The sequence below is a fragment of the Mesoplodon bidens genome, assembly GCF_964165515.1.
Source record: "Mesoplodon bidens genome assembly, chromosome: 5".
Lineage (NCBI taxonomy): Eukaryota > Metazoa > Chordata > Mammalia > Artiodactyla > Ziphiidae > Mesoplodon > Mesoplodon bidens.
The window spans coordinates 74120002-74130018 of record NC_138161.1 but is presented as its reverse complement, the minus strand read 5'-3'; positions in this window follow the sequence as shown (position 1 = coordinate 74130018).

Below are 10017 nucleotides of genomic sequence, written 5' to 3'. Positions count from 1 at the left end.
TGAAGATATAATAGGGAACCCTGATTAGACCAGTTTGTTTGATGGTCCAAGGGCAAGGTGAACTAGATAATTGCAGAGAGGCTAGATCTTTGTCACTGGAGATGGTTATAACAGGGCCATCTGAAAAAGTGGAAAAGTCCTTTTAGGCTGAATTTTTGACTAAAGCCCAGGTTCTTTACCTTTTTCAAATAGAGGATTTACTACTTAGTCTCTTATCTTCAAAACAACAGGGTCTATGACCACCGTCTTCTTGACCTTTTTTCCTTTTGGTATCTTGGGTATTTAGAACCCTTTACTTTTTAAATATATTTCTATCAAATGAGTTTAGTTCTTGTTGTATTTCTAAAAGATTGAATTTTTATGGCCCTTTCAAATCTATTTTGTCTTAGATCCACATTTCCTTTTGGGGGTTTTATTTGTTTTTCATTTTTCAATCATACTTCTTATATATACCATGTTGACAGCAATACCAGCTTTATCATAATTAATGGTGAACAAAACTTGGGAGAAGAGTGAAAACTATGCCCATATGTATATCATTCAGCACTGTCATTACTGGCAGCTAAAAGCATATTCCAGCAACATCCAAAGGAGGAAAACAGACAACTAAGGGCTCCTTGCATGTTGCTTTCTGTTTGTTGTGTTGGTGTTTCTGTTAGTTCCATCCATGAGACAAATGGACAAATACTGGCTCTTCTCTAGTACATGGGACAATTACTGTTCTGTGAGGGCTCCATAAGGGCTCGCTGTCATAGTCCTCAGGCGTGGGAGATTCTTAACTCTTCTTTCCCCACCTGCTTGACTCCCAAGGCAGTCTAGTCCACAGCCTTTGACTGATGGATTCTCACCATCTGGGATGGGAAGGACACTTGAGTTTGTTTGTGGAAGGTGACTGGGCTTAGTTACTCCACTCACTGTGTATGTTGGGGGGTGTACTAGCAAGCCTGATCATTCCTGCCACTTTCTATGATGTCAGCCCAACTTATAGGAAACTCCTGTAGTCACAAACTGACCACTAGGCACTTCCTCTTTTGCTTCCCTCTTTTTATCATGCTTCTTTCTCCTTAGGAAAATGAGGTCCAGTGGCTTAGTAAATGTCAGGAAAGAGATAATCACTATTTCCAAACTTAGTGGAAACAGGATACATGGCACCTTCAGTCTTGTAGAAAGGAGAGTGCAGTGCTAATGTCAAGTCTTTCTCCCCTATGTAAATAGGAGAGGGCAGGGATGGTTGCTGCCTGACAAACTAACTGCCCAACTCCTCCTTACTTCAAGACCTCTTACATCTCCTGGTCACGGAAACTTCTAAATTGGCTTGACCTTTCCCACCCCTGGGAAAGCCTGGGGAATCTGCTGCCTGAAATGCCATCTTTTAAAAACTGGAGTCAGTGAAAAATTAGGGCCACTGATCCCAACAGTTTTGCTGTCTCATCTCTGGTAACTCCAAGCATGGTAAAGATCCCAGTCAGTACCTCATACCAACCTGGTACACTTGCAAAACCTGCTTTAGGAGAGTTAACTGCATCTGAAGCAGGCAGGTAATGGTGTACCAAGAGTTGTATCCTCTTCTGGATATCTCCAGCATCATTTGTATCTTTTTTTTTTTTTTCAGATTCTACATATAAGTGATACCATATGATATTTGTCTTTCTCTGACTTGCTTCACTTAGTGTGATAATCTCTAGGTCCACCCATGTTGCTGCAAGTGGCATTATTTCATTCTTTTTTATGGCTGAGTAGTATTCCATTGTATATATATGTACCACATCTTCTTTATCCATTCATCTGTCGATGGACATTTAGGTTGTTTCCATGTCTTGGCTTCTGTAAATAGTGCTGCAGTGAACATTGGGGTTCACATTGGGGTGCACGTATCTTTTCGAATTGTAATCGTTTTGTCTGGATATATGCCATGGAGTGGGATTGCAGTATCATATGGTAGTTCTATTTTTAGTTTTTTAGGAACCTCCATACTGTTCTCCATAGTGGCTGTACCAATTTACATTCCCTCTAACAGTGTAAAAGTGTCTCCAGCATCATTTGATTCCTCACCAGGGTGAAGTTTACATCTTTGAGATATGAGTCTCTCCCTGGAGAAATGTAATTCCATGTGCTGTCAAGGGGCATATTGTTGACCATCTGTCCTAAATTCAATGGTTGCATATGGCATTGGTTTGAAGACAGTGACTTTTCATAGAGAGACAGCATATTTCAAAAAGCCAAGAAACAGCAGCATTTCAGAAGTTCAAGGCACCAACAGAGTCATTATTGCTTAAGTCACCATTAAAAGAGATGACAGACATACTAAGGAGAAGCAACTGCTGCTGGGATAGCTAGGGTGGAGATGATTTTCTGGCTCTTTTTTGTGGTGTGAGGAGAGAAAAGTTTTCCTTGACCTTCTGAGGGTCCCTGGCTGGGTTTGAAAATTAAACTGACAGAGATTAACAGGAGAAAAGTGCACATATTTATTTAATACAAGTTTTATATGACACAAGAGCCTTCATAAGGAAATAAAGACCCAAAGCAATAGTTAGACCTGAGTACTTTATGGTAGGCTTGATGAGGAGTGCACATTCATGGAGGAATATGATAGGGAAAGGAGTCTGAGGTAATTGTAAACTGGGGGAAATTTAGCAAGTCCCGTTTGTTAGGATTCCTCTCGGTATCCCTCTGTCTTTGGAGATAAGGATGCTCCTTTCCTCCAGCACTTCTCATGTGAGGATTTTATGGCCTGTTTCAGGGAAGAAGGGTGAGGGAAGGAGGAGGTCAGAGTGAACTTCCTCCTTCTGCTGTTTTCTCAAACTCCTTCAGCTTAAAATATTCAGTATACTAAAGTGCCATATTTTGGGGTAGCATGTCCCAAACCCCACCAGTGGTTTGGAACTTTTCTAATGCCATTACCAAGGTAGCTATTTCATTGAAGGCAAATCGCAGGAAGAAAGTAATACAAATTTATGAAAAGAGTGAAGAAAATAAAGAAACCCAGGATTAAAAATTAAAATATTAACAAATTTAAAAGTAAAATAGTAAAAAAAAAAAAAAAAAGCTTAAAAATGAACCGTATTTCTATTTCAAGGTGGTTGTTGAGCTCACTCATTTAACTTCTATTCAAATTATGTCAAAATATCAAATATTAGAATGGAAAAAAATGGTATCAAAGTTGGAAAACAGTGTATCAATAATGCCATTGCCAGCTAGACATTTTGAAGTTTTGCAAACTATGATGAAAAGAGTTTGATCAAGATACTGATGATTCTAGGGTTCAGTATTTCTCAGGAAAGAAGGTGAGTTCATTTAGGAAGTAAGTCCATACCCTAGTTTGGAATCTCTGAGTGGTACGAATTCCTTTTGCTTAGGTCCCAAGGTAGTTCCTCATGATCTGGAAGCCTAAGACCAAATGGCAGTGCATCCAATCTACAACATGGAGGGAAAATAGAATGTCAGTAGTTTATAGCAAATGTCTCACCCTGCTGGACAGTGATAATGATGACTCCCAGTCCTGGCAGTGTGTGAATTTCTCAGTCATTCTGGGTGCCCAGTTCTGCTATCCGGAAGATTGCCCTTATCTTCCAAGTAGGCATTGGGGAGGATCCACCCTTTGAGGGCTGGACAACTTTAGAAGCCCCTTTCTGTTGATGTGGGTTCATGGCCAAAGGGTTGAGCAATCGCATGCCTTTTTTTTTTCTCCCAGAGATTTAATTCTGCATGGCTTTGATATCTATCAGTGTACTGAACACTACTGCTTTGCCTCCTTTTCACTTTTAAAGGACATATTGGAACCATGTTTTTCAGCTGTAGGCCATGAACTATAATTAGATGGGGAATCAATTTATTGGGTTGCCACTAGCAATTAAAAAAGATAAAAGAACAGAAGATAATATATAAGAGTGCATTGCACATAGCAAAGATAAGTGTTGGTTTGTTCCTTTTTTTTGTTACAAATATATTTGAATGTGTGTACTGGCTTGGAATGCAAAAATATTTGGGTTACTGAAAGTCACGACCGAAGCTCTCATTCTCCACACACTCTTTTGAAGAAGCCTAATCAACAGATTTATATAACTAAAGTTAGGACCACAGCTAATTCAGACAGAAATGAGGTTTTACAAAAATTGAGTTCACTGGGGTCGTTTGCTTTGGTTATGAAAACACATCTTCTAGAGACTTTAACCATCAATGAAATTGAGTAATTAGCGCCCTCTTCTGTTCTTCAACAACACTACACATATCTATTTTAGCCCTTGACACATTATGTGCAGATCTGCCTGTCTTCTTTCACATCCGAGGTATGGTGGGTCCTGTTACTCAAAAGATACCTTATAAATTTTGGATCATTTCTGCTCCATCCACAGCATTTAGCTCAGTTTCTTGCTCACTGGGGAACTCTATAAATATTTGTTAGGTAAAGGAATCAAATAAGGAATGAAGTGGACCATTACAGCATTGCCTTCTCATTTTGACCAAAACCTATTTTCCCAGTCTAATTTTCTCCTATACATCTCATGATCCTACACCAAGAAGATTAATTTGCCTTAAATAGTCTGAAAGAACATTTTTTAAGCTTGTCAAATTTGAACATGATATTTATTTTGGACAAATCAAGCCCCCTAAGTATATATTTAGTTTAAATATGCAAATAAAACAAAAACTAACATATGGTTTTTAAAATGCAGTTTTCCCTTTCACTGTGTTTGTATGGGAAAACCTAACCACTTGTTGTCTGGTTTAAATAAACAAGTGTTCGTAATGGAGAGTGCATGCCTCATTAGGGGGTCCAAATAGAATTTTCCTCATGGTGTAAATTGCCTCGTCCAGCCCCCAGCTTTCAAAGTTTTAGAATTTATATTGTCTTACCAGTTTCTTTCTACATTTCCTCTCTGCAATACAATTTGCTCATTTGCCTAAACTTTTGTTCAATGTCTATAAAAATGATTGCTGTATTAGATGACTGGTATGCAATTAGTTTAAGAAGATTCATTTTTCTTTTGATTATATTATGGGATTCTGCAGGAATTTCTAATGGTGTGGTACAGGAGGGAGAAACCCAGTATATTCCATAATGGAAACATGTAATCTCAAAGTTTTAATATTATTTCCTATGCTGTAGGAAGTACTTCAGTTATATGCCTGTCCTGACCCTCAGGCTCTGGCCATCTTGAAAGTTGTAGATATTGGCTCTGTGGGAGGTCTTTCTGGAAACAAAACGCACAGAGCTGAGTTGTGAAGCTTTCAGGAGGAAGGAAAAGGGGCTCTGTCCTTCTCTGACACTATTGTTTCCTGTAAAATACTTCATTCCCTGACTCAACCCCCAAGAGAAAAAAACAGCGCAATAAGTTGGGAAAAAATAGAAAATGGGAAAAGTTCACTTTAATTGCATACTTTCTGCCTTTAAAGTATTCATTCTATGCTGGGAACTGAAGCTCTCTTGAGATGTATAACTGGTGTATAAGAAAATCTTAGTTGAATTGAAGAACTTAGGCAGCCACAACTCTGCTCTTTTACCTTCATCCTGCATTCACAGGATGAATTTCTTTCCCAAGGTATTAAAGTAGGGAACCTAGAGTTTAGAATTTGGATATCTAGTCCAAACTCATTCCTGATCTTGACAAACAATTTAACCTATATTTTCTCCTTATTTGTAAGGTGAAAATTGCATTTGCTTTTAATATTTTTGACATTTCCATATAAAAAGGGAAACAATTATAAAGGCTTTTTAGAAAAAAGAATATGAATAGCCTATTTAAAAATGGATCATTTAAAAATGTTATTTATTGTCTATTGGTAAAGAGTTTAGCCTTAAAATGTTTTCTCTTTTGTAGGCCAAGTACATTTCAACGTGTAGACTTTGTTAGCATTTAAAAGCTTGAAACAGGTTGCCAATAATAGCAATAAAGATAACTGACATTTTTGAGAGCTCATTTTGTACCAGACACTTTGCTAAGAAGCTTCACATGTACTGGTCTTATTCACTTTAGTTATTTTGGAGGCATGCATTTCTTCCATTATGAATTTAAGTATTCCAGTGGATTTCCCACATTCCTGAATAGATAAAAGATTGGCAAAGTATTTATACTTGTTGAAACTGGGTAATACATAGAGCTTCATTATACTATTCTACTTTTGTGTATGTATGAAAATTTCCATGATAAAAAGTAAAAAACATAAACCCAAGCAACTCTTCCCAAGATCATCCATTCTGCTTATGTTCCTTTCTCTCCATCTCCATCTCAGCATGATGGTTGGCCACATGTGTGGACACATGACTCTCCAGCGAGGGAGAGAAAGATTGGTGGTACTTACACTGGTCTACTCCCCTACCCCCCATCCTTCCTGATGAACTCAGGAAGCTTCTCTTCTCATTTTTCTCTCTGTCATACACATATGAATCTGTACAAAAGGTGTTCCTGTCTTTCTTTAGTGGCACATTCAGGAGAGGGCACTGTAGGGAACACCTGCTTTTTTCATCTGCCAGATTCCCTTCCTATCCTCATTTGGGAAGAGCAACCCCCTTACTATGGTGAGCAAATCCTCCCTGACTCCACCAAGTTCTGATGGGGCTGCTACTCATAGTATCCCACCTTCCTGCCTATAGGGGTGGGTGTATAATCAGGAACTGGCCACATATATACTCTATTTGTTGCTGACCACATTAATTGACCTAGGGATGGACACGTGACTTGAACCAGGTCAATTAGAATCCCTTTCAATCTTTTTTCTTTTATAAATTTATTTATTTATCTATTTATTTTTGTCTGCATTGGGTCTTCGATGCGGCGTGCAGGCTTTTCTCTTGTTGTGAGCGGGGGCTACTCTTTGTTGCAGTGCTCGGGCTTCTCATTGCAGTGGATTCTTTTGTTGGGAGCACGGGCTCTAGGCGGGAGGGCTTCAGTAGTTGTGGCACACGGGCTCAGTAGTTGTGGTACATGGGCTTAGTTGCTCGGCGTCATGTGGGATCTTCCCAGACCAGGGCTCAAACCCGTGTCTCCTGCATTGGCAGGTGGATTCTTAACCATTGCGCCACCAGGGAAGCCCCCCTTTCAATCTTATTTACAGATGGTAAAAGCAAGAAGGCCTCTCTTCCCCTGGGATCATTAGCTGAGACGATTGAAGTCTGGAGCTGTCCCTGGTCATGCTCCATGCCCACCAGCCTGTAGAGGACGCTAGTGTGTAGTAAGAGAGAATACGATCAAAATACTGAAAAAAGCAGAGAGAGAAAAAGAGTAGGAGCAAAAGTGAGAATGAGTGTCATGATGACTCTGAATGCCTGGATCCAGTCATTACTGAAGCCCTTATCCTTTCTCCTGTCTTAAGGTAGGAGTCAGCACATTGCCTTTTTCCCTCAAGCTAGTTTGATTTGGGATTTTTATCTAAATAAGCCATAAGGACAGCTACTGCTCTGTATTTCAGGAGTACTCTCTATATTCCAGCTAAGACTTAAGCAGTGCCTGGTACATGGCAAGTGCTTAAGACATATGTGTTGAAAGAGCAGTAACTCCTCCTTGACAGTTGTTAAGCTCTTTGGTCATTCTCTTGATTTCTTGGTGCATTGATTAAAACAGGGATAACATTCATCTCCTTCACTCTCTTGTTTCACGCATATTACTGCTGGCTAAATTTGAGTGTCTCAAATATAGCTATTTTTGCAACTGGAAGCATGATTTTTGTCCAGCTAGAAAAAGCTATTTCCCACACAGATTTCTAGTGCAGTTTTCTAAGAACTCCATAGGATATGCAGCACAGCGGGCCCACCACGAGGCACATCAATCATCTACCGTGTATCAGGCACCTTTTACAGGATTTTCTGTGATCTTGGTGTCAGTGCACATTCTGTATCAAGGCAGAGGTGATATGTAGGAATCTGGCAGCTATTTAGAAGGGAGGCCAGGCAGTGCTGTGCCAGTATAATTAATGAGAGTCATCGCTCTGGAAGCAAGAGGAGAGGGGGGTTGGGAAGGATGTCTTTCACCAGTCAATGGCATTTAAGAAAAATTGGTGCTTTCATAGCCCTTTTACTGCTGGGAGGAGGTTAAGTCAAAGGAGTGCTATAAAGGGCTTTCTGTAACTCACTGCATGGATGGAGGTCCCTGTGTATGGGGAAGCTGAGAGAATTAAACCCCAGATTTTTCAGCAGGGCTGATTTCAACCTTGAATTGAGCGAGCAGCAGGAGTTCCTTACACTTGGAAATCCTTACTAAAAGATTATAGCTTACGTGACCAAGAGACCAGTCAAAAAAGTACTTTATTACCATATAAGACTTTTGTTTTACCTGCCTAAAGAAGTGTTAACCTAGGTCCCATTTTCTCCAATTCCCTTGTAACCAGTGAATGCAGAAGGGGGTATTATTTGTTTTGTTTTCCTATTGACTGTTCGGTAACCATGGAAGGGTTTGTGTAACCTAGAGAGGCTGTTTACTACCCACTGTCCTACCCACTGTCTAATCCCTTTGTTATTTTTCCCTCTGATTGTCACAAGCAGGGAAAAATGGTTCTGTCCTGCTTCTAAAAACTTAGCAATGAAACAACATTTTCTTGGTTTTAGTTAGTAATTTTTCTCTGATTAATGGTGAAAAAAAGACTCAGAGGGAAAAGCTACATTAAAAGATTTATGGATATATACGTTAGGACCATGATGAAGTATGATTCACACCAACTTCAGAATGGTTGCCTTTGAGGAGAAAGGGAGGGAGAAGGGCCAGGAGATGGGGTTTTACCTGTATCTGTAACACTTTATTTAAAAAAGAAGGGGTGGGGGAGGGAGAGTATGATATGCATGTTTGCCTTGTTTTTGGTAGGTTTGAAATATTGCATAATTAAAAAAATTTAAGTTCTCAAAATTATGGAAATCGATTAAAACTATCAAAATAAATAATGCACAGCAAACAAGTGCTATGTTATGAACTTTGTATGAGTTTATTTCACCATTTGCATCTGCAGTCTTTGATATGAGAAAGACAAACACAGGAGGTTGGGGGGTGGATAACTTCCGTGGTTGTGTGAGGAGGTGTCTTGGTATCTTTCTCTCTCTCTCTCTCTCTCTCTTTTTTTTTTTTTTTTTTTTTTGGCGTGGGTCGGGGGACTTCCTACTCACCATGGAGGTTACCAGTCAAACAAATCTCCAAAAAGTAATCTAGGGGAAGAAGGGATATCTGTTCAATTTCTTATAAACTGGGGATTTGCAGCTGGGCAAGAAAATTTGGGAAGGTTTCTTTCTATGGAGCCAAAGGACCTTATACATCTTTTCCCAGACTCATTTCTTCCTGGTACCCTGGCAGGAAGAAATCCAAGTGACTATTCTGGTGGCTTTTTCCTTTTTTCTGAAAGTCCAGGATTGCTTTCGGGATAAAGTTTCTTCTTGCCCATGGTGCTTTGCTGTGACATTGTAATTGCCTCTGTTGAATTGAATAATACAAATGGGTTGTTTCTATGGTATCGGCTAAGTGGGATGAAAAGGTGAAACCTTAGATCTTGCGCTGAGAGGTCACGGTGCTACCACCCCTCACACTAACTGTCCGTCAAAGTTGACGGGCAGCCAAGCTCTCCGAGCTCCGGCACTCATTTGTAACTTCCTGAGCAAATTCACGCTTGAAAAAGAAAATGACTTTAGTTTATGTTGTCACTAAGCCCAGAAAATCCCTGCCAACCCCAAGCTGCCAGCTTTTCTAGGACCTTCTTATTGGTGGAGAATTTTAAACTGAAGGTGAGTGAGGAGCAGCGTCTCCCAGTCCCTCCCAGCCAGGCTTTGAACTAACAATAGGGCAGGTTGAATGAAGGCTGATAAATGCAAATCCTGGAATCCCGAAGCCGGATCACACTGCTGCTGCCCGGGCCAGCGGTGGTCAGCGTTCCAACAGCCGCAGCGACCTTGTCACTCACCACGTCAAGACACCCACTAGACTTCATCGTTTCAGCACCATTTGAGTGCCTACTGTGTGCAAGCTTTCCTCCGCCAGGGCCGTGCTCTCATTCACCGCTTGAGTCCACCTGCCATCAAATTGATCTGATTGAATAATTGGCCTG